The 20,648-nt window shown below is 35.1% G+C and overlaps 1 long non-coding RNA gene across 1 annotated transcript; it reads left to right on the top strand.

Annotated features, from left to right (window-relative positions):
- The first annotated feature begins 3,229 nt into the window (after nt 1-3,229).
- LOC123868882 lies at nt 3,230-19,432 on the top strand. Its single transcript, XR_006796752.1, has 2 exons — nt 3,230-3,316; nt 19,394-19,432. It is a non-coding gene; the product is annotated as an uncharacterized LOC123868882 (long non-coding RNA).
- Nucleotides 19,433-20,648: the final 1,216 nt, after the last annotated feature.

Genomic DNA, 20,648 nt, shown 5'->3' with positions numbered 1-20,648 from the left:
TCATAGAAGTTTTTCAAAACGAATAAAGTGAGTTTGTTACCCAGTATCTTGTTCTGTAAAACATGGAGATGATAAGTAACTGTAACTAAACTCAGGAGCATAACTGTTCCGATCAAATGCTGGAAACTTTTAATGAAGCGAATGTAAGTTTAATTGAGTGCAATTTTCTAAAGTTTATAACTCAAGTAATAAGCAGAGTTTTAGCTAGAGGAAAGTTTTTATTAGTCAGGTGTCTACAATTAACTTAGAGAATTTATAAAAGAAATAAATTTTGTAGCTGCAAAGATAACAACTATTTTTATAAGTCGGAGTGAATGAAGATTAAATGCAAAATAAATGTTATAAACATTATCCATACTAATATTATAAATGCGAAAGTGTGTCTGTCTATCTGTCTGTTTGTCTACCTGCTAGCTTTTCACAGCCCAACAGTTTAACCGATTCTGATGAAATTTGGTACAGGGTCAGTTTATATCCCGGGGACGGATATCTAAGGCTACTTTTTATCGCGGAAAATCAAAGAGTTCCCACGGGATTCCTAAAGACCCATCCGATTAGAAGCCCTTAACCACTAGGCTATCACCGCTTTGAATAAAATTAGAGCGTACTAAAGTTCAGTGGAAAATCCTTACTGTCGATACAAAAGTAGCGATTTAATGTAAATTTCCCAGGCAATGGCCACAGGAATGGGTGCTCGTATCTCAATAGCCCATAAACAACACAATCGTGAATACAAATTGCATATTAGAGCGTTCATCGAATAGACAACACGCTACGCAATATTATCACTAGTGTCGGCTTTAGGATGACTGATTATTGTCATCGGAGCACATGTGGGTTCAGTACATCTACATCTAGTTCTAGATAATATTATGGATACCATCTAGATGTAAATCACATATAAAAATTAATATGAAATTAGATGAACTTTAATAAAAAGAGAATAAATCGGGTTTAACTATAGGGTAAGCTATCAGACAGACAAGTTTGAAATGCGTAAATTAATTGTCTGTTCCAAATTATTTACAAAAAATAAAAAGCTTGAAAACATCTATGGACAATTGGCAATAAACAAGGGTGCCACAATGTACCTATAGTGATGGATAAGGATGATGGTTGGTAGAAATATATTTTGAATTTTTTTGTTTTGAATTTGCTAATTTTCAAAAGGTGCAAATTTTTGATGGTAGGTACCTATATCTTAAAATTTTGAAAAACATCCAACATTTTCTTATTTTTCTTTCTATAATCTTCACTTTTAATATTGTACCGTACTTACCTACGGTGGAGCCCGTTCATATTTTTATAATCCAGCGGTACAGGAAGCAGGCATAAGTTACACATCATATTATCTTGGCGAGAGAAAACAGATGGCTGGATTTCATTACAATATCTCACCGGAGCGGAACGCGAATCGCAGCCGGTACTTACAATATTTCTTAGAACATTATATGGTATTACTTTCAATTTTTGGTAATGCACACAATTTATCGTGATGGACCGATGTATATATTAACCTGCAGCTCAAACTGTTGTGTCTAGTTACAACAGATTTTGCATGTAATTTCTATAACGTAGACTCCAGAGATGAGCAACATTGCTACTTTAAAATCATTTTCATTTGATGAAAATATTTTTTCCTTCACATCGAATTCACATATGAATTTTAATAAAGAGTCATTAACAATCATTAGTTACATTAATTTAATTATATGTTTTTCTATTTCTAACACTCAGTGATGCGAGTGTTCTCGTTCGCACACTCTTTAGGATCTTAGCTCGGGTAGATGATAATGCGCGCGCAAATATTCCGCGCAGCAAATTGGGATTAAATATACCTAATAACAATTTTCAAATTTTTTAAGATTTTGCTTCGTGACTTTTTTTGTCAAGCTATTTTAAGTAAGAAAGTACACTATATTTATGAAAAAATTCATGTTATTTTTCTCATTCTATCTGTGAAATAGTCCATCTCTAGTAAACTTCTAAAAATAATTTTGAGAAATTTCAAACACCTACATATGGTCCAAGTTGTGATAAATAGCAACGAGTACTTAGTTGACAGAGAAAGCGACTAGGATGTAAATAAGATTACCGACTTTAGGTGACGTTACTTTACCAATGATATCATTTTATATGAACACTTACTATGTCATACTTAGCTGCGAATTCATAGCCCTCCATATGAATTACAAAAGTACTACGAGATAAACTGCAAAAAAAAAAGAATGGAAACGTCCTTTATGCAAATATTTTTGTTTTATTCTCAGTTTGCATTGAGTTCTATTGTGCAAAAGCTGTTTAACTGCCATTTGCATGGCAACGACGATGTATAGCGGACATTATATCCGGTACTTACCATCCTTTTTACCCAACTACTGGAGGATATGGTGTTTGGCAGTTTTTGTATGTTTGTCTTACAGTTGCTAAATTATTAATGAGTGTCGTTTGCTTTGTTTTAATATTTTGCCTTCGCCGGTCATAAGGTATATTATGAGCAACGCAATAAGGCGGTCAAGATCTAATACTAATAATTAGAAAAGCGCTAGCCTGAAATGGTAAACACGGTGCGGATATTCCAGACCTTTCATTATTAGACTGTATTTACGAATACTCTACAACCGTTATTGTATAGAAATACAAATTTATTTTGCAGTTATAAAGCGGCTCTGGCAGGTAGAGTGGAAAAGACAGAGCTCTGGTTTTTAATTTGACTCAACCGTAAATTAAATTAATTAAAAAGTAGGTGGATTTAGAAAAAGACTTGTTTAAAAATTCCGGGATAAGCTAAGTTAATGGATGTAGCTACCTATTAAAGTAATTTCCTTCAGTACGAAGCATACCTTTTAATTTAGTTAATTGTTAGTCACAGAAGTGAGTCTCAAGTTGATCTTCAGAGATCACGGATGTCTTTATCCAATTTGTTTAACGATGGACGCGCTCTCATTAGGCAGCGTAGTCGACGAGCCTCAGGCATCTCGAGTCTCGAACGTTGGCTGCTCTTGATTCGCTAGCGTCTTCTTCGTTAGTACCAGGGACGAATCAAAATACCTCCAGCACTCTGACATACCATCCAGCTCCTTATACAACTGCGTTTTAAGTGCCCAAACCCAGGTAAGGTCTCATTAGGATGAGTAAGTACATAATACGCCATTTGATGAATTAATTATTATTTTAGTTAAGGGTTAAGAGGGGGTTATTCGTAGTGCAATCCAAACAAACAACTCTCATTTGATTACTAAACAATCAAACTCAATGAAGTTTTGTAGACAAGTTCTTAGAACTAATACCTATGTATGTGGTTTTCCATATTTGCGTTAAAATATTCAGTTTCAATTTCAACGTTACATGGTCTCAAGAATTTATATACAATTATATTACCTGTCCAACTTTAAAACTAGTAATTTTTACGGAAATCTGGTAAACATAGATATTAGTTTTTAGAAGTTTTAGAAGTTACATTGTGTTTTATTGGTTAATACATGAGAACCAAAATACGTTTGTATCGAGCGAGTAATGGAGATATCACTGCTAAGGGCTGATTTTTCAAGTGTTGTATAAATACCAGACGAATTTCGGCGAATAAATTATTCATCAGGTAAAATTTAAAACCTATTTTTTTGTATAAATTAATTGCAATAGATAAGATAAACTGAGCGGTTCGCTTGGAAAATGGTTTGAAATGTTGGCATCTGTGTGGGAGTAATTAATTACGTTTGAACCATGTTTGAACAATAAAAGTATCGGGAAATCGACTTCGTCGTTTTAATTTTGTTATGCGTGATCGCGAGTTTGTAGAAAACCTTCAACCACATAGACCTTTTAATTAAAATGAAACAAAACTGAACACCTTTAATTATAATATGATTTTTCTACGATATCGTATTTATTAGGGAATGAAATGAAAATGAAAAAATAAAAACGATTGGATATTCAGGAATTTTTGACCTGGTTAATTCTTCAACTTGCTAAGGCATCGGCATCGCCAAGGTTTGCATCCGTATCTAATCGAAACACGAAAAATGTTGTCTGCTTTTCAAATTACGAGCTGGCCCCCTTTTTTCTAAAGCAGTCTGTAAAATTTGCAGCGCATGATGACTTTGCGTTTTACTTTTTTGTTTTGTCAGAGATTGATGACAATGGAAATTTTATACATCGTTAGGCACAACCACGTTAGTTGAGTGAAATCCTTTTTACCAATTCTTGCTTTTAAAACTAAACCTTCATAGTAGCGAAACTGAATAACCGGCTGATCAGAATAGCAGTCTCGATACGGCAATGTATATAATTTATTAATATGATTGCACGTAGGTACGGCAATTTTGGCGTATAATTTTGTAATCCATTCGCTATTTGCTTTGACTTTGATATAAATAAAAGCATAAACTGCAAAACAATGAAATCTAAAAATTATCTATTCGACGTCAATATTTTTTTACCTCACTGGATGAGTATTATGGAGGTGGACTGTTATCCAAACTCATTCAATTGTGTTTATCAGCAGAAAACCGATAACCCTCATTCCGCTCGGTCTGACGCAATGCAGAGATTAAAGGCTTTCACTTGTAGTGCCGTGCTGGTGGATCCAATATAATCCCATCCTGACACTTGTGTATTAAAAAATCGTATTTTGAATACATTGCCAAATTTCATTTCAGTACGAACAGCGAGGCGTTATCGCACAATATCACAAGTCTATGTACTGCAGACATGAATACATAATTACATACATGGGTTTTGTTACACAAAAACCATGTCTTGTCAATGACACCATTCGACGACACCACTGGCGTGTCGTTTACAATTATTTTTTGGTAACGACACCACCGCCGACTATAAGTGAGGCTCTACATAAAAAAAAATATTGATCCAATATTGTATAATTAAATACCCCAGTAATATCACTGTCATCCAATGGCGTCGAGTAGCATGAAAAGCCCCTTCTAATTTTAGCATTTTCTGGTGAAATACAGAGACAACCTTTCTTAGTAGATAATTTTTCCACTTTAGTACTTGTTTCTTGAGTATCATTAAAATTTGATGACAAATAAGCACTTGACGAAGCAGTCTAAGACACCTCACTCATTTGATGGATGCAGTCTAAGATAGCTTGGAGCTCGCTAACCTTTAAGGTGCCCACGCACTTTGAACTGAACTGCAGCTGAACTGCGCGTCGCGTCAGCGCCCCGCACGATATTCTCTCCAGCCGCTGACGCGACGCGCAGTTCAGCTGCAGTTCAGTTCCAGTGCGTGGGCACCTTTAAGTGGTATGCTAAAACATCCCCTATCCTCCATATCATGGTAGTTATAGTGGTACGGTGCCATAGCGCCAAATTGCTTACGGTACTTTACTAGATACTTAAACAAAATTAAATAGTAAATACCTAAACAAAACTACGAAAAAAACAAAAATATGAACTTGTTCTGAAACATTCTCTAGCTTGTATATGAACAACACGAATCGCCTAGATATACGGCAAAAATAAAGTTACGTATCTCACGAATGTCTTTTGCCACCAAGTGTTCGTGACAATATGATATAGACAATGCCATAGAAAAGGATTGTGCTGCGTTTATACTACACACAATTTTAACTTCAGAAAGTATAGTCAGCATAGTAATAAAAATAAAATAATCGACATACCAATAAAATAATAGTAGCTTTTTCCCGCTACTTCGTGAATATGCGTTTTTTAAAGATCCTCTTGGAATGTCTGATAATCCTTCCTTAGTGCATCCCAAGGGATATGTCCTTCAAGTTTTACCGATTTAGGTAGTTCATTGTTTTCCAGTCAGCAAGAAGTTAGATTGAGGAGTTAGAATATTGCACATTGATAAAAAAATCCTAAAATAGGCAGTTCTGAGTTACAACTAGGTATACATCATCTGTAATTCAAATAATTGTCCCGGTCTTGTATATAATATTATATAGTTACATTATACTTTACCATTTGGAGTTCAATAGCAAAATGCAGATCTAATACCCAACTAAAACAAAAAAAAGAAAAAAAAAAAAAAGATTTTTGGTATGGTCACTTTTGTTTTCTATGTCCTATTATGTTGTGTGTTATTACAAGATTATAGGTATAACGACAAAATTAGCTGCTAAAATGAAATAGGCAATAGTATATGATAGCCAATATAATATGGCTAGTTTTGAAGCCAGGAATAAAATCTTCGCAGTTAGGATTTTTTAACTTGCTGATGGACAGTCTAATAGAGCTTGAAATAGTATTCTTTGTAGACAATATAAACGCGGCATAAGAGACAATGCGTTAGAAAAGGGTAAGCTATATTGGCCTCACGTTCGTGAAATATGATTTCGATAAGTTGTAAGCTATTGGACGGGGTCTACTTTCTATATAATAGACTATTTTACTTGTAATTCAGAAGGGTGGAAGTGTGTTGTATTATGGTTTATAGGCTTTTGGAAATTGAAATTAAGTTCATACTATAGAATAGGTATTATAAATTCAAAAATGTGTCTGTCGGTCTATTTTACGGACAGTTTATTTTACAAGGCAGCCACAAAACCTGAACCATACTTTCCAAAAAGGTAACCACAAAATATCCTTTACACAATATCATCAATACCAAAGCCGTATAAAACATCCAAATAAGCATTGAAATGGAAATAATATTATATTTCGTATCTTTCGATATAACACGTACACACTTCCTGATCGAATAATTTAACTTAAACGCAAGTTGTTTTTGTAAAGGGCATCTGGACCACAAGCGCTTGGGGGCGCTACAAATCACGTAAAACGTGTTGTAGGTAATTTCCGAAGACCCGTGATCTCCAATACTCCAGATAGGTGAGCTTACAAATTGCTTTCGATCTTAACCGGCAATATTTCATCTGTTTATTTATTGCTACCGTCTATATTGACGGGTGCTATCCCTGATCTGTATTCCGGTTGTTGAATGGGTACGGTTTAGCATAAAATATTGCTTGTTTCATTTATAAACAACTTTAGACTGCGGTACGGCTTTGTCAGTAGAGATATAATGTAACTATTGTCGGTATATTATCATTTATCACTCAACAGAAAATCAAGATATCGTATTTTGACTTGGGGTGTCCTTCCGTGACATCAACAAAACTATTCAAGAAGTTTTTGTAAATCACCAGAAAGTTTTTTGTTTATTGACATAGTTTATCATTGAAAACATAATATTTATGTATGTATATCAAAAATATTTCTATACCAATGATTTGTACCTATATTCTGCAAACTGGATTGGTCATTCCAAACAAGATTTTTTCTTCTGATTGAATTTATTCATGGAATATGGAGCTTGCGGTTTTGACTTTAATTAAACTATTTATATGAACTTTACCTTTTATTTTTCATGCTTGGGCCTCATAGTAATCGACAAATAATCGCCAGCTCAAAGCCCATAAATTCTGTCACCGCAACAATACATAACGGGAATCGGCAGCGATTATTCATTTTTAAGGTTCGCTTGATCCCAAACAATAAAAATCCAGAAATAGCTATTCAATTGTGCGAAGGAATTTGACGGATGAGTGCTTGTACGAGTGTTCAATGCCTCCTAGTATTTTTGTGCTCTCAGAAATAAAAATTAAATATAATTTTTATGATAGTGTTTTTTTACCTACACGTCAAGGAAATTTCTAAATAATATTTAAATCACATACATATCACAAATTTCGTCACGGGCAGTAAGCGAAACCGAGGCTTAGCGGCCAGAGCGTCGGGCGCGAACCCAGAAGACGCAGGTACGAATCCTGCCAGTTACGCAATTTTACATATGTATGTATTTAAAAATTGTATAAAAAATTAAATATTATTCCAATAGGTATGTTATCCGAAACAGAATATCGTTAAAAAAATTCATGGTACTTAAATATGGTAGAGTTAAATGATAAATCACTAGCGGTTGCCCGCGACGTTATCCGCGTGCATTTTCCAATATCACTCGATATTAAGAAATTTTCCCGCGGTAAAAGGCTTATCACTAAAAGGCGACTAAAGGCACATTATATACCTACATGTTTTATTATGTGATATACTAATACTTAAATACCAATTTTCATATCTTTCTGTCATGTTTTGATGTAACTTCAACTTCAAAAACATAGAACTTTCATATAACATTCCAACCCCCATTTCATCCTTGGGGTAGATTTTCTCGAAAACTTTTCTTAACTAATGCCTACGTCCTAGAAGGAACCTACCTTCGTTTCAAGTTTTTAGGCTTTATAGTTCCTGAGATTTCGTGAGTTTTCCGAGAGTCTGTGAGTGAGTGGTATTTCTTTTTAGGGTTCCATAGCCAAATGGCAAAAAACGGAACCCTGTGGATTCGTCATGTCTGTCTGTCCGTCGGTATGTCACAGCCACTTTTTTCCGAAACTATAAGAACTTTACAGTTGAAACTTGGTAAGTAGAAATATTCTGTGAACCGCATTAAGATTTTCACACAAAAATAGAAAAAAAAAACAATAAATTTTGGGGGTTCCCCATACTTAGAACTGAAACTCAATTTTTTTTTTTTCCTCAAACCCATACGTGTGGGGTGGGGTATCTATGGATAGGTCTTCAAAAATGATATTGAGGTTCCTAATAAGACACTTCCAAAGTGGTAAAATGGGTGCCCCCCCCCCCCCATGTTGCCACATGAAGTTACATGGGGGGGGGGGGCATGTAACTTCTAAATAAGAGAACGATAAAACTAAAAAAAATATGTGATGTACATGCAAACTTCCACCGAAAATTGGTTTGAACGAGATCTAGTAAGTTATTATTTATCAAATGTGCACGTCCTATATTATCATCCTACACCAGTGTTAAGGAGACAGTCAAACTGTTCGATATTGCTCATTATATCATACCAATCCGATCAGTCGTAATTTATTGTCAGTGATAACATCAGTGAGCCAGAATCCGTCCACATTTAAGTTAAACCGCCCACTGAGACCAGGCGACAGAATGATAAAATATATTTGTTACGGTATTGTATTAGTCTGTGTAATATCCTAACGTCATCTGTCACTTGTCACATACTTGTCACTTGTCACCTATCGCTGTCTTGATACAATGTCTGTCTGTGTCGTGTGAATGGAATTAATAAAATCAAATCCAAGAGCATCCATGTTTTATTTGTAACACACCAATGAAATATGGTGCCAGAACAGGGATCACAATAAAGAAAAACAATGCAGGACGAAGATTTTGTGAACACAAAGCCTAGAAGACCACCAGGTCACAGCGAGTCGTCAACCAGCCACGCCATGACGCCATTGCCAGTAGGCATGACCCTGCCGCCGTTCATCGTTGAAGGTAACAACGTCCCATTGCTATGGAAAAAATGGCTCACACGACTAAAAGTCTATTTAAAGGCAAATAATTTAGATGAAGCCGAAGATGCACGTAAAACAGCCATTCTCTTGCAATTCATCGGATCAGATTGTCTGGAAATTTTTTACTCATTTGACTTAGATATTGAAAAAGTTAGTTTTGGCGATCTCTGTAACAAATTTACACAGTATTTCACTCCGAAAATAAACGTCACGGTAGAAAGGCATAAATTATTTAGCAGGAAACAACTACCAAATGAATCTATAGACACCTATGTCACGGATCTAAAAAATTTAAGTCACACTTGTGAATTTGGTGACATACGTGAAAGCTTGCTCAGAGACATATTTAGCTGGAACTGCAACAACACTTACTATAAAGAAAGGATTCTAATTGAAAAACCGAACACCCTAGAGGAGGCAATAAACATAGCCAAGCGCTGTGAGTCTACTAAACAACAAGCAAAAGCATTGGAAGACGCATCATTACATTTCATAGGACGCGTGTCAAGATCACCAAGTCGCAGAGACTCTTCCCATAGAAACAGGTCCAGACACCAGTCACAGCAAACACGTCAACGCACACCATCAACGTCAAGTCAGAGGAATACATCATGTGGTCGGTGCGGTCAGGTACATAGATTCAAGTGCCCAGCTCAAGGTGTCAAGTGCAGAAAGTGTAATAAGTCCAATCATTTCGCTCAGTTTTGCCGTTCACATCAAGTAAAAGTAGTCAATTGTGAAAATCAGTCTGTAAATAATGAATCTTTGTTTTATCTTGGTTCTGTCTACTGTATACAGGATGATAAGTCTAATTTGTCAAAACCTTGGAATATTGATCTATGTATAAACCAAATACAGGTAAATTTTTTATTAGACACTGGAGCAGACACAAATATTCTATCCATTCACACATACAACTCATTAAATCTGCCACTTTCCAACATACACAAAAGTAAGAACACACTTTCTACATACAGTGGAGAAATTATCCCCCTGGTAGGTCAATGCAATTTGTCAGTGATTCATAAAAATAAGTCATATACAGTTAACTTTCATATTGTCGACATGAAAAGTCAAAATATTATAGGTAGGGATACCTGTAAAACTTTAAATTTAGTAAGAAAAATTAATAGTGTTTCTTTCCAGAATTTAACATGTCAAGATATAGTTGATACAAATAAGGACTTGTTTGAAGGTTTAGGTTGTCTAACAGAATTTCAATGCGAACTAACCTTGAAGCCTAATGCAACTCCATCTATAGAGGCATGCAGAAGGGTTCCATTCCGTCTTCATCAACCACTAAAACAAGAGCTAGAATCTATGGAAAAAAGTGGAGTCATACAACGAGTTGAAGAGCCTACTGAATGGGTAAGCGCTCTAGTCTTAACCTCAAAAAAGAATGGTAAATTACGTCTGTGCATTGATCCTAGAAAGCTAAATCAGTCAATTTTAAGATCACATTTCCAATTTCCAACCTTAGATGAAATTAAATCTAGTCTTGCTGGAGCTCAGTATTTTTCAACATTAGATGCCAATAAAGGCTATTGGATGCTCAAGTTGTCAGAAGCTTCTTCTAAGCTCTGTACATTTATTACACCTTTTGGACGATATAGATTCACTAGGTTACCCTTTGGTATTAATGCAGCTCCAGAAATATTTCATAGAGAAATGATAAAAAGATTTGGTGATATTGAAGGTGTTAAAATTATGATGGATGATTTTCTTATTTATGGTAGAACTGTAGAAGAACATAATCAACGGTTACAAAAAGTCTTAGAAAGAGCACGTCAAATTAATGTAAAATTTAACAAAGAAAAGTCTGTGTTTTGTCAAAAAGAAGTCAAATATTTAGGCCATATATTTAGTGAAGAAGGTGTACAAGTTGATAAGTCTAGAGTAAAAGCTATTTGTAACATGCCAAGTCCTAAAAATATAACAGATCTTCAAAGATTCCTAGGTATGGTCAATTATCTTAGTCCATTTATTAAAAATTTGTCACAGCAAATAAGTCATTTGCGAGCACTTTTATCAAAAAATACTGAATGGTATTGGTCAGAGCACCATGAGTCCCAATTTAATAATATTAAAAAAGTTATTTGTTCAACACCTGTCTTAACATACTATGACCCTAAAAAGGAAATAATTTTATCTGTAGACGCATCGAAGGATGCCATGGGTGCAGTGTTATCCCATGACAAGCAACCCATTGCATATGCATCTGCTTCTCTAAGTAAAATACAACAGTCCTACTCGCAGATCGAGAAAGAACTACTAGCTGTCCTCTTTGGTTGTACTAAGTACCACCAATACATATACAGTAGAACTCCAATTATCCGAACTCCGACTATCCGAATCGCCGATTATCCGAATCACAAAAAATTGTCCAAAAAAAGTCTAAGTGCGCTATTATTCTTCCCCCCGCGAAGCCAGTGTTTGCGCGTCAAGTCTTGACTTGACTTGTCTTAACTTGCCGTTGTGCCTACACTGACTTCCCCCCGCGAGGTCGGTGTAGGCACGGCGGCAAGTTAAGACAAGTTCCGGCGCATTGCAGTCACGGCGCACCTGTCATTGTTTGTTTTGATTAGCCAGTGTGCTATTGACCTTGCTCCAGGACGCTACTCTTTCGCTACGGCTTACTTTTGTTTGTGCGTGTACAATACTGTATTGTTTTTATACCATGGCTTCGAAAAGAAAACGTGTTGTGCTATCGTTAGCGGACAAACTGAAAATTATAGAGCAACTCGATAAAGGTGTAACGGGTAAGAAGTTGTCTGAGATTTATGATGTTGGACAAGCAACAATTTCTGACATTAAAAACAGTAAGTCAACACTTTTAAACTTTGTTTCGGTGCTTGAAAATGAAGATGGAAGTTCCTCCAGGAAAACAATGAAGTCAGCAACCAACAAAAATTTGGAAGATGCCGTGTTTAAATGGTTTTTGCAGCAACGTTCTATGGGAAATCCGATTTCAGGTCCAATCCTTTGTGAAAAAGCCAAAATCTTAGCAGAAAAGCTTGGTTATTCATCTTTTAAGGCTAGTAACGGCTGGCTAAGGAATTTTAAATTCAGGCATGGTGTACGCGAGTTAGATTTGGCTGGTGAGAAGCTTTCAGCAGACTCTGCAGCTGCTGAAAATTTTATTGAAAAATTTAAAACTGCATCAGAATCCTATGATCCGGAGTTTGTTTATAATGCCGATGAAACTGGCCTTGTTTGGAAAGCATTACCAAAAACCACTTTGGCTTCTAAAAGGGAATCTAGTGCCCCTGGACATAAGGTCAGTAAAGAACGTGTTACAGTGCTTAACTGTGCCAACTCCACTGGAAATCATAAACTGCCACTTCTTTTGATAGGAAAGTCAAGAAATCCAAGAGCATTTAAAAACGTAAAAAAACTTCCACTCTTCTACAAAAGTCAACCCAAGGCCTGGATGACTGCAGCTTTGTTTACCGAATGGTATGATGAAGTGTTTATTCCTGAAGTGAAAAAGCACCAAAAATCGGTGGGAAAAGAAGGCAGTAAGGTGCTTTTAATTGTTGATAACGCACCCACTCATCCTACAGCAGAACTGTTGGAAAGAGAGAATGGGCAGTTTAAAACGACGTTTTTGCCTCCCAATGTTACAAGTTTGCTGCAACCCATGGACCAGTCTGTTATTGAAACAATGAAGCGCCATTACAGAAGGCAACTGCTGAGAAAACTGCTGATCGAAGGTGCTGAAGATGAAGAATTGGTTTTGGCAAATCATAGCAAAATAAATTTAAAGGACTGCTGTTACATGGTAGCGGAAGCTTGGAGTTTGGTTACGGCAGTGACGCTAAGACGTGCGTGGAATAAACTGAAAGGCCTACCGTCTGAGAAGAACAAAAAAAAAGAATCTGAAGAAAATGAGAAACAAGAATATGGAGAGGATGATGATGATGAAGATGCGTTGTCACTAGAGGAAATAAGAAAAATGATTGTAAAAATTCCTGGTTGTACAGAAGTAAGTGCTGAAGATGTAGGAGAGTGGATGGCTTGTGACACGTCTGACCCTGGTTTTCAAATTCTCAATGACGATGAAATTGTTGTAAGTGTGAGAGAAGATGTTGAAGTGGAAGAAGAACTTTCTGCTGATGTTGAAGTAGACGCTGGACCATCAGCTAGTGAAGCATTTGCCGGCCTCGAGACTGCTTTGAAGTGGATGGAGCGTCAGCCCGAGTGTGACCACTTGCAACTGCTTACCGTCAAGCGAATGCGTGACCTGGCTGCCCGAAAACGGTTGAAGACCGCAAAACAGCTTACATTAACGGAGATGTTTAAAAAACAATGATTTTTATTTCTAAACTTGTACATAAGTACATTTTATTTATATTTAAAACATGTGAAAATTTCATGTTTCTTTCATTTAATTCAATAAAAAAATAGTGCAATATCAAAACGTAGCTTTTATTCTCTCCAATGGCAATTTTTTTTAAAAAAATCCGATTATCCGAATATTTGATTATCCGAATGGGTCCCGGTCCCCATTAATTCGGATAATTGGAGTTCTACTGTATAGTCATAACATAACAGTGGAGACAGACCACAAACCTCTCATAACTCTTTTCAAAAAAGCTCTATATGACATTCCCCCAAGATTGCAAAGAATCATGCTTAGATTGCAGCCGTATGATCTAACTGTTGTATACAAGCCTGGTCGTTACTTATATATTGCAGATACTTTGTCTAGAGCAGCATTAAGTGAAACTTGTTTGTCAGAAGTTGATCAAGATATAGATTTACATGTCAATATAATAATGTCTAATTTGTCAGTCAGTCCAGAGAAATTAAAAGAAATTCAAGAGTCTACAGTCCAAGATCAAACATTAAGTCAAATAATTCAATATTGTCACAACGGATGGCCTGAACATAAGCGTTCAGTTAGTCAGTCAGTCAAATCTTATTATAGTCTCAAAGATCAAATATATGTCATTGATAATGTTGTCTTCAAATCTAACTGCATTATAATCCCAGAGTCAATGAGAGAGTATATATTAAAACTAATTCATTCTGCCCATCAAGGTATAAACAGCTCAATCCGTCTAGCAAAAACTACAGTCTTTTGGCCAAATATGCAAAATGACATAGAAAAATATATAGGTCAATGTAACATTTGTCTATCTTACCGTCGAAATAATAGTAAAGAACCAATTATGCAACATGAGTATGAAAACATACCATGGTACAAAATTGGTATAGATATTTTTGAATTTGAACGAACTAAATACTTAATGGTAGTTGACTATTATTCAAAGTATATAGAACTTGCCAAGTTAACATCAGGCTATTCAGCTAGCCAAGTAATTACACATTTAAAGTCAATATTGGCCCGTCATGGAATTTGCAGGATTGCAATAACAGACAATGGCCCCCCGTTTAATAGCAAAGAGTTTAAGTTATTCACTCAAGAATGGGACATAGAACACATAACTTCTAGTCCATACTTAAGTAGATCAAATGGTTTAGTTGAAAGGACTATTGGAACTATAAAAAATATGTTAATTAAGTGTAAAACTGACAAATCTGATATGTATTTAGCATTACTCTTGTACAGAAATACCCCTAAACAAAGTCAATATTCACCAGCAGAGCTGTGTATGTCTAGACAACTGCGTACAGTAGTTCCTACTGGAAAAGAAAACTTGCTACCTAAGCTGTGTGATATGAATAAAATAAAGAAATTAAATGAAAAACAAAAGTCATACACAAAATTTTATTATAATAAACATACAAAAATGCTTAAACCATTACATGTAGGTGATAAAATCTTATTTAAACACAAACCTGAACACAAAAAATGGGTTCCTGGAGTTATTATCCAGATAGGTCCTGAACCTAGAAGTTATCTAATAAATAGTGAACTAGGACAGTTTAGGAGAAACCGTCAGTTTATCATTAAACAGTCAGTACACACATAATATCATTTTCCACAGCACACAACACAGTCAGTATACCTATAAAGATGTAAATAAAATGAAATTGTTATTTGTTAGTAAGTTTGTTAGTATTTCAATCATTTAAAGATGTAAACAAAATGTTAGTATTTAAATTATTTTTCAGGAAAGGTAAAGGTTCAAAAAACAAATGTCAATTTTAGTAGTAGTCTGTCAATGTATCGAGAAAGGCAAAGGTTGTAAACCATGCAGCCTGGATAGTCATAAGTGATTTTCTTGTGGTGTTATAAAAAATAATGTTGTACTTGTACTATGTATATACTTGTGTTTATAAAATATAAAAAATCTGTCGTTGTCATAATAATAAAATTGTTAACAGTTAGTACCTAGTGTTAAAAAAAAAAGGGAGATGTTACGGTATTGTATTAGTCTGTGTAATATCCTAACGTCATCTGTCACTTGTCACATACTTGTCACTTGTCACCTATCGCTGTCTTGATACAATGTCTGTCTGTGTCGTGTGAATGGAATTAATAAAATCAAATCCAAGAGCATCCATGTTTTATTTGTAACACACCAATGAAATAATATTGTGATTTTGGTTACACTGGTATTATATTGTATTAACAAAAGTTAAAATTTTATTTGGTGTTTGCTTTCGTGTTTGGATTGCTGTTGTTTTCGCCTATAATTTTCTTTTTTTTGCGACTATGTTATATCATTGGTATTTAGATATCTCCATGAGTGATGGATAGTTAAAGTTATTAAATTTAAAAATTAAAAATTAATGTACCTACTTTTTAAGGTCACAAATGTCTTGAAGTATAATGTAAAAATACTGATGTTAAAGTAAGCGTTCGGACAATCTTTTAATTTACTTAATTACTAGTCACAGTGAAGAGGTTCAAGATATTCTTGAGAGATCCCGAATGTCTTTATCCAATTTGTTTAACGATGGAGGTGCTCTCATTAGAGACCGTAGTGGACGGGCCCCGAGCGTCTTGAGCGTCGAATGTTGGCTCCTTTCGCTAACGTCTTATTCTTACGAGCCAGAGTTGGGTAGCTTATACATAATTCCATACTACTTCTGCACCCCATACATATCTATCACCATATTGTAATAATAATACAGTCAACATCTTCATTTGTATGTGGAGTTTTGGGAGAGAATATTTCAGAAATCATTGTTTTGTTTTTATTCGGTCATAAACTCAAGATTTAACTACTATAAAGACCTCGGTAACCACAAAACGAGTGTATTTTTTAAATATAACTTCTTTTAAACTCTTCTTCAAAAGCACATAACGCATTTTTTGTTTATTTATACATCTTTGTATAATTTCGTAACAATAATATTCTGGTGGCTATCAACATTAGTTGTACCTTATTGTACTAAATAAATAAATTCTTTTTTCCTTGGTTTCATCAATAATGTCGTAGCGATAGAAACCAACTGGCTGGCCTAGTAAGGCATATAAAACGGTTCGCACGTGATACGACCCGTCATATGAGACAATATGTAGGAAAAGGGTAAACTCGATTGTCCACACGTTCCTGATATATGATTTCGATAACTTGTATGTTATTGGACAGGCCACAGGATTGTAAATAATGAAGCCTTTTCACAACAGACACCTTAAACGAAAGACTTAGAATATCACATCACACTAATATTATAAAGGCGAAAGTTTGTGTGTATATGTGTGTGTGCGTGTATGTTTGTTACTACTTCACGCAAAAACCATAGGACGGATTTGGCTGAAATTCGGAATGCAGATAGATAATATCCTGGATTAGCACATAGGCAACTTTTTATCCCCGAAAATCAAAGAGTTCCCACGGGATTTCGAAAAACCTAAATCCACGCGGACGAAGTCGCGGGTGTAGCTAGTAACTAAATAATATTGAAGTTAATAATATTTTAAAGACCATGACATCGTGATTGGAGTTAGAGATTTAAATGTCTGACAGGAATAATATTATTTAGAGTTCGTCGTAGTTTAAGAATTATCTTACAAGCTAAATATAGTAATATCACAGCTTGTAAACAAGAAATACTCCGGGCAAAAATAGACCAAGCCAGCTTTGATTTTTGCGAGAAATGTTGAAAAATAAAATACAAGTTGGCCAAGTCTCGACTGTTCTTCGAAAATATCCTCAGACAGGAATCTCAGTTCAACTCATAATAACTTTAGGCGGTTTCTTTTTAAAGTCAAGACTAATTTCAAAGTAATTATGATTTAAACTTTTCTCATTTCTGAGGATAGTTGCGATTTTTTAAAATAAAGAAATAAGTGCGCTTATTTTTCTACACACCTAATGGTACTTAGATAGTAACGTACAGATTTAGACATGTGTATAAAAACAAAACCAGTTATGTGCGAGTTGGACTCGCACACCAAGGGTTCCGTACCATCGTAAGTATAAGATATAGGTACCTAACACTTTAATGAAGAACTTTTATATGCATAGTTGATACAGATAAACAGTTTATGACGGACTTTGTCATCTATATATTATGTGATTTCGTAAATTAATTTTTTCGTGAATACATTTTTTTTATTTAACCACAAATTCACGGTTTTCGGGTTTTTACCTTTACTTGTGGTATAAGACCTACCTATCTGCCATCTAGGTCAACGCGAAGAACCCTATAGATTTTCTCAACAGGTACGACAAACAGACGGATAGACAGACAGGCTACAAAGTGATACATAAGGGTTCCTTTTTTCCTTTTGAGGTACGGAACCGGTAAAAATACTGCCTCACCTTGACTTTGTCCACGATATTCCGTGATATATTATTTTTATAAAGTGGTTTTAGAAATTAGCGTATACAATCAGAGGGGACTTTGATTTTTTAAGTATGTACACTGATATTTTTTTTAAATCACGACAGCACGTTCCCAAACCCTATTTAAGCTCATTGTAAAAGAAGATGTTATACAGTTAGTCCGTTAGCCGGTCAGCTTACAAGAAATATCAGTTTATCGGATTACTAGGTACGTAGTTTTCCTTGATCCAGCGAGCTGATTGTGTATGCCACTCACGGCACCAACTCGTTTGTAAAGGTAACAAGGTTGAGTGGAAAAGAGTTAAAAGGCCGCGCCCCCGGCCGCTTCGAGAGTGCCTCGGGTTTGGTTACGGATCATTAAGCTTATTACATTTGTTGCAAACTCCTATTGTTTTGATCCGATGCGAAGTTTTTTAAAGTATGCTTTTAATGATGACGTTTCAATTATGCTTAAAATTACTAAACAACTTTCCGAAATTTTTATTGCTCAAATTGGAAATAATTTACCACTAAAGTGTTTACTGTGAATAAAATGTGTTTCCAGCATCTAGCTGGATGAAATAAGTTTTTAGAAAGGACCTGGACTCAATACCAAGGAGTGCCGATAATGAGTGTATTACAACATGTTTCCACCAACCAAAGAAGATTTCAAACAAAGCACACCAAAGATCCGAATCAAACAAACCAAAAAAGTTGCGTAGACCGTGCATGTTAAAAAGTGTTTTTTTCACATGTACTCTACGCAACAGATATACGAAAAAAAAATTAAGTCAGGGTCAAGGGATCATCCGTATTAAAATAATTAAAATGTACTACCAATTAGGTGGCGCCGCAAGGTCTCGGACTTAATTAAAATATCTTACTTTAGAGAACCCTGAACTGGGTTGTACGTAACTCTATAAAGGTAAATAAATTAGCGCGAACAAGCGCTTGTTCTGTTTTGACCAGGCGCTTTATTTTTGTAATACACTTTAAAGAAAGAAAATCTTATTTATCGTAGCTAATTATTATTTAGGAAAGTAGAGATTTCTTTTGTAACTTCTATCCTTTGAACTTTCTTTCGCTTTTTTTATTTTCATCATCATCAACATCACGGGACTCTTTAATAGGCTAAAATTGTTATAGTAGGCACATCACGCTGATCAAGCGCGGATTGGCAAACTTCACACACCTTACGAAGGACTTTCTGCATGCATGCAAGGTTTCCTCACGTTTTCCTTCACCGTTAAGAGGGCCCTCTCCGTCACTCGTTTCATACAATCGTAGTTCCAATTTCATTTGAATATTAAGCAACCAAATTCCATGAAATTTTGCAGACATATTCTAAAAACTAATATCTATGTCTGTGGTTTTCCAGATTTCTGTTAAAATATTCGGTTTCAAAGTTACGCGGTCTTAAATATTTTCATACAAATCTTTGAGCCCCTGTAATTTTAAAACTACATATTTTTAGAAAAATCTAAGACACCACAGACACAGATATTAGTTTCTGAGAGCTGTGTTAACGCAAGTGATATTTTTAACTGCTTGTGTTGCTACTGTTGTGTAAATATCAACATATCGCCTACTTGAACTTTGCGTCGGTAAAGATCTAATTTACGCTCAAAACTTGCAACTTTATCATGCGCTGACAAGATATTCGTCATGTTTCCTTTCAATGAGATATTCAACCTACTAATTTCACTGAATGATTCTACTGTTTTGTTTGGGTGTATTGGCGAGGAGGCTAAAATCATTTTCTTCATGATTATTTTTTGTTAAGTTTTGATTCTAGTAAAATAATATAAATTTAAGTTAAAGCTTATTTATTGAAAATTATTATTTTTCCCCAATGTGTTGCGTCTAACTTGCTGCTAGAACCGCAGATGCTACAATTTTAGTAGGACCTACCTACCTATTGAAAATGTAAGTTACAGATCTGCATTGGTCGAAGAAATGCTGAAGATCTCAAAATGTTCCGAGCATTTTCAGTACTGAAAAAAGCGTTGCGTGCGGCTCTTTCGCCTTCTGCGGATATAGCCGTTCGTCTCTTAGTAATAAGTATGCGATCACCTTTAAAAAAGGTTTAACAAATTGAAACGTAATACTCCTAAATACTAAGAATCCATAAAGGAATAGATAAAAGGAAATCCAGTAAATAGATAAATGGAATTAACTATAAATGTTAACATTATTGGGATAGAATTTGGTTGGCTTAAGCCACTGGATCTTCCTACTGTCGTAATGCTTTGACATGTGGTTACGCTCGCGTAGATATTAATTCCCCTAATGGGATAGGTATTTGATTCCAAGACCAACAATATCGCACAATGTGTACATTATAGTATCTTCTAATACTTACTCAAGTAAACTCAGACGTTTTATTAAGGCTTTCGAAGGTTGAACTAATTATATTACTTCCTAGAAATGAGATTAGCAAAATATAAAATTACGTTTGATCTAGCAATTGAATTTTATGTGCGTAGTACTTACATAGAAATTCCTGATATAAATCTTACTAGTGAAATGCTAAAGATGTTGAAACCACTGTTTCAAACCATTACTACTTTTTGTCCCAGAAAATCAATGAGTTCACTCACACGTTAAAAAAATATCCACGTGGATGAGGTGGC

Source organism: Maniola jurtina, chromosome 10 (assembly GCF_905333055.1).
Source record: "Maniola jurtina chromosome 10, ilManJurt1.1, whole genome shotgun sequence".
In the NCBI taxonomy this organism is placed as follows: Eukaryota; Metazoa; Arthropoda; class Insecta; order Lepidoptera; family Nymphalidae; genus Maniola; species Maniola jurtina.
This window is presented reverse-complemented; position numbering and strand designations above follow the sequence as displayed.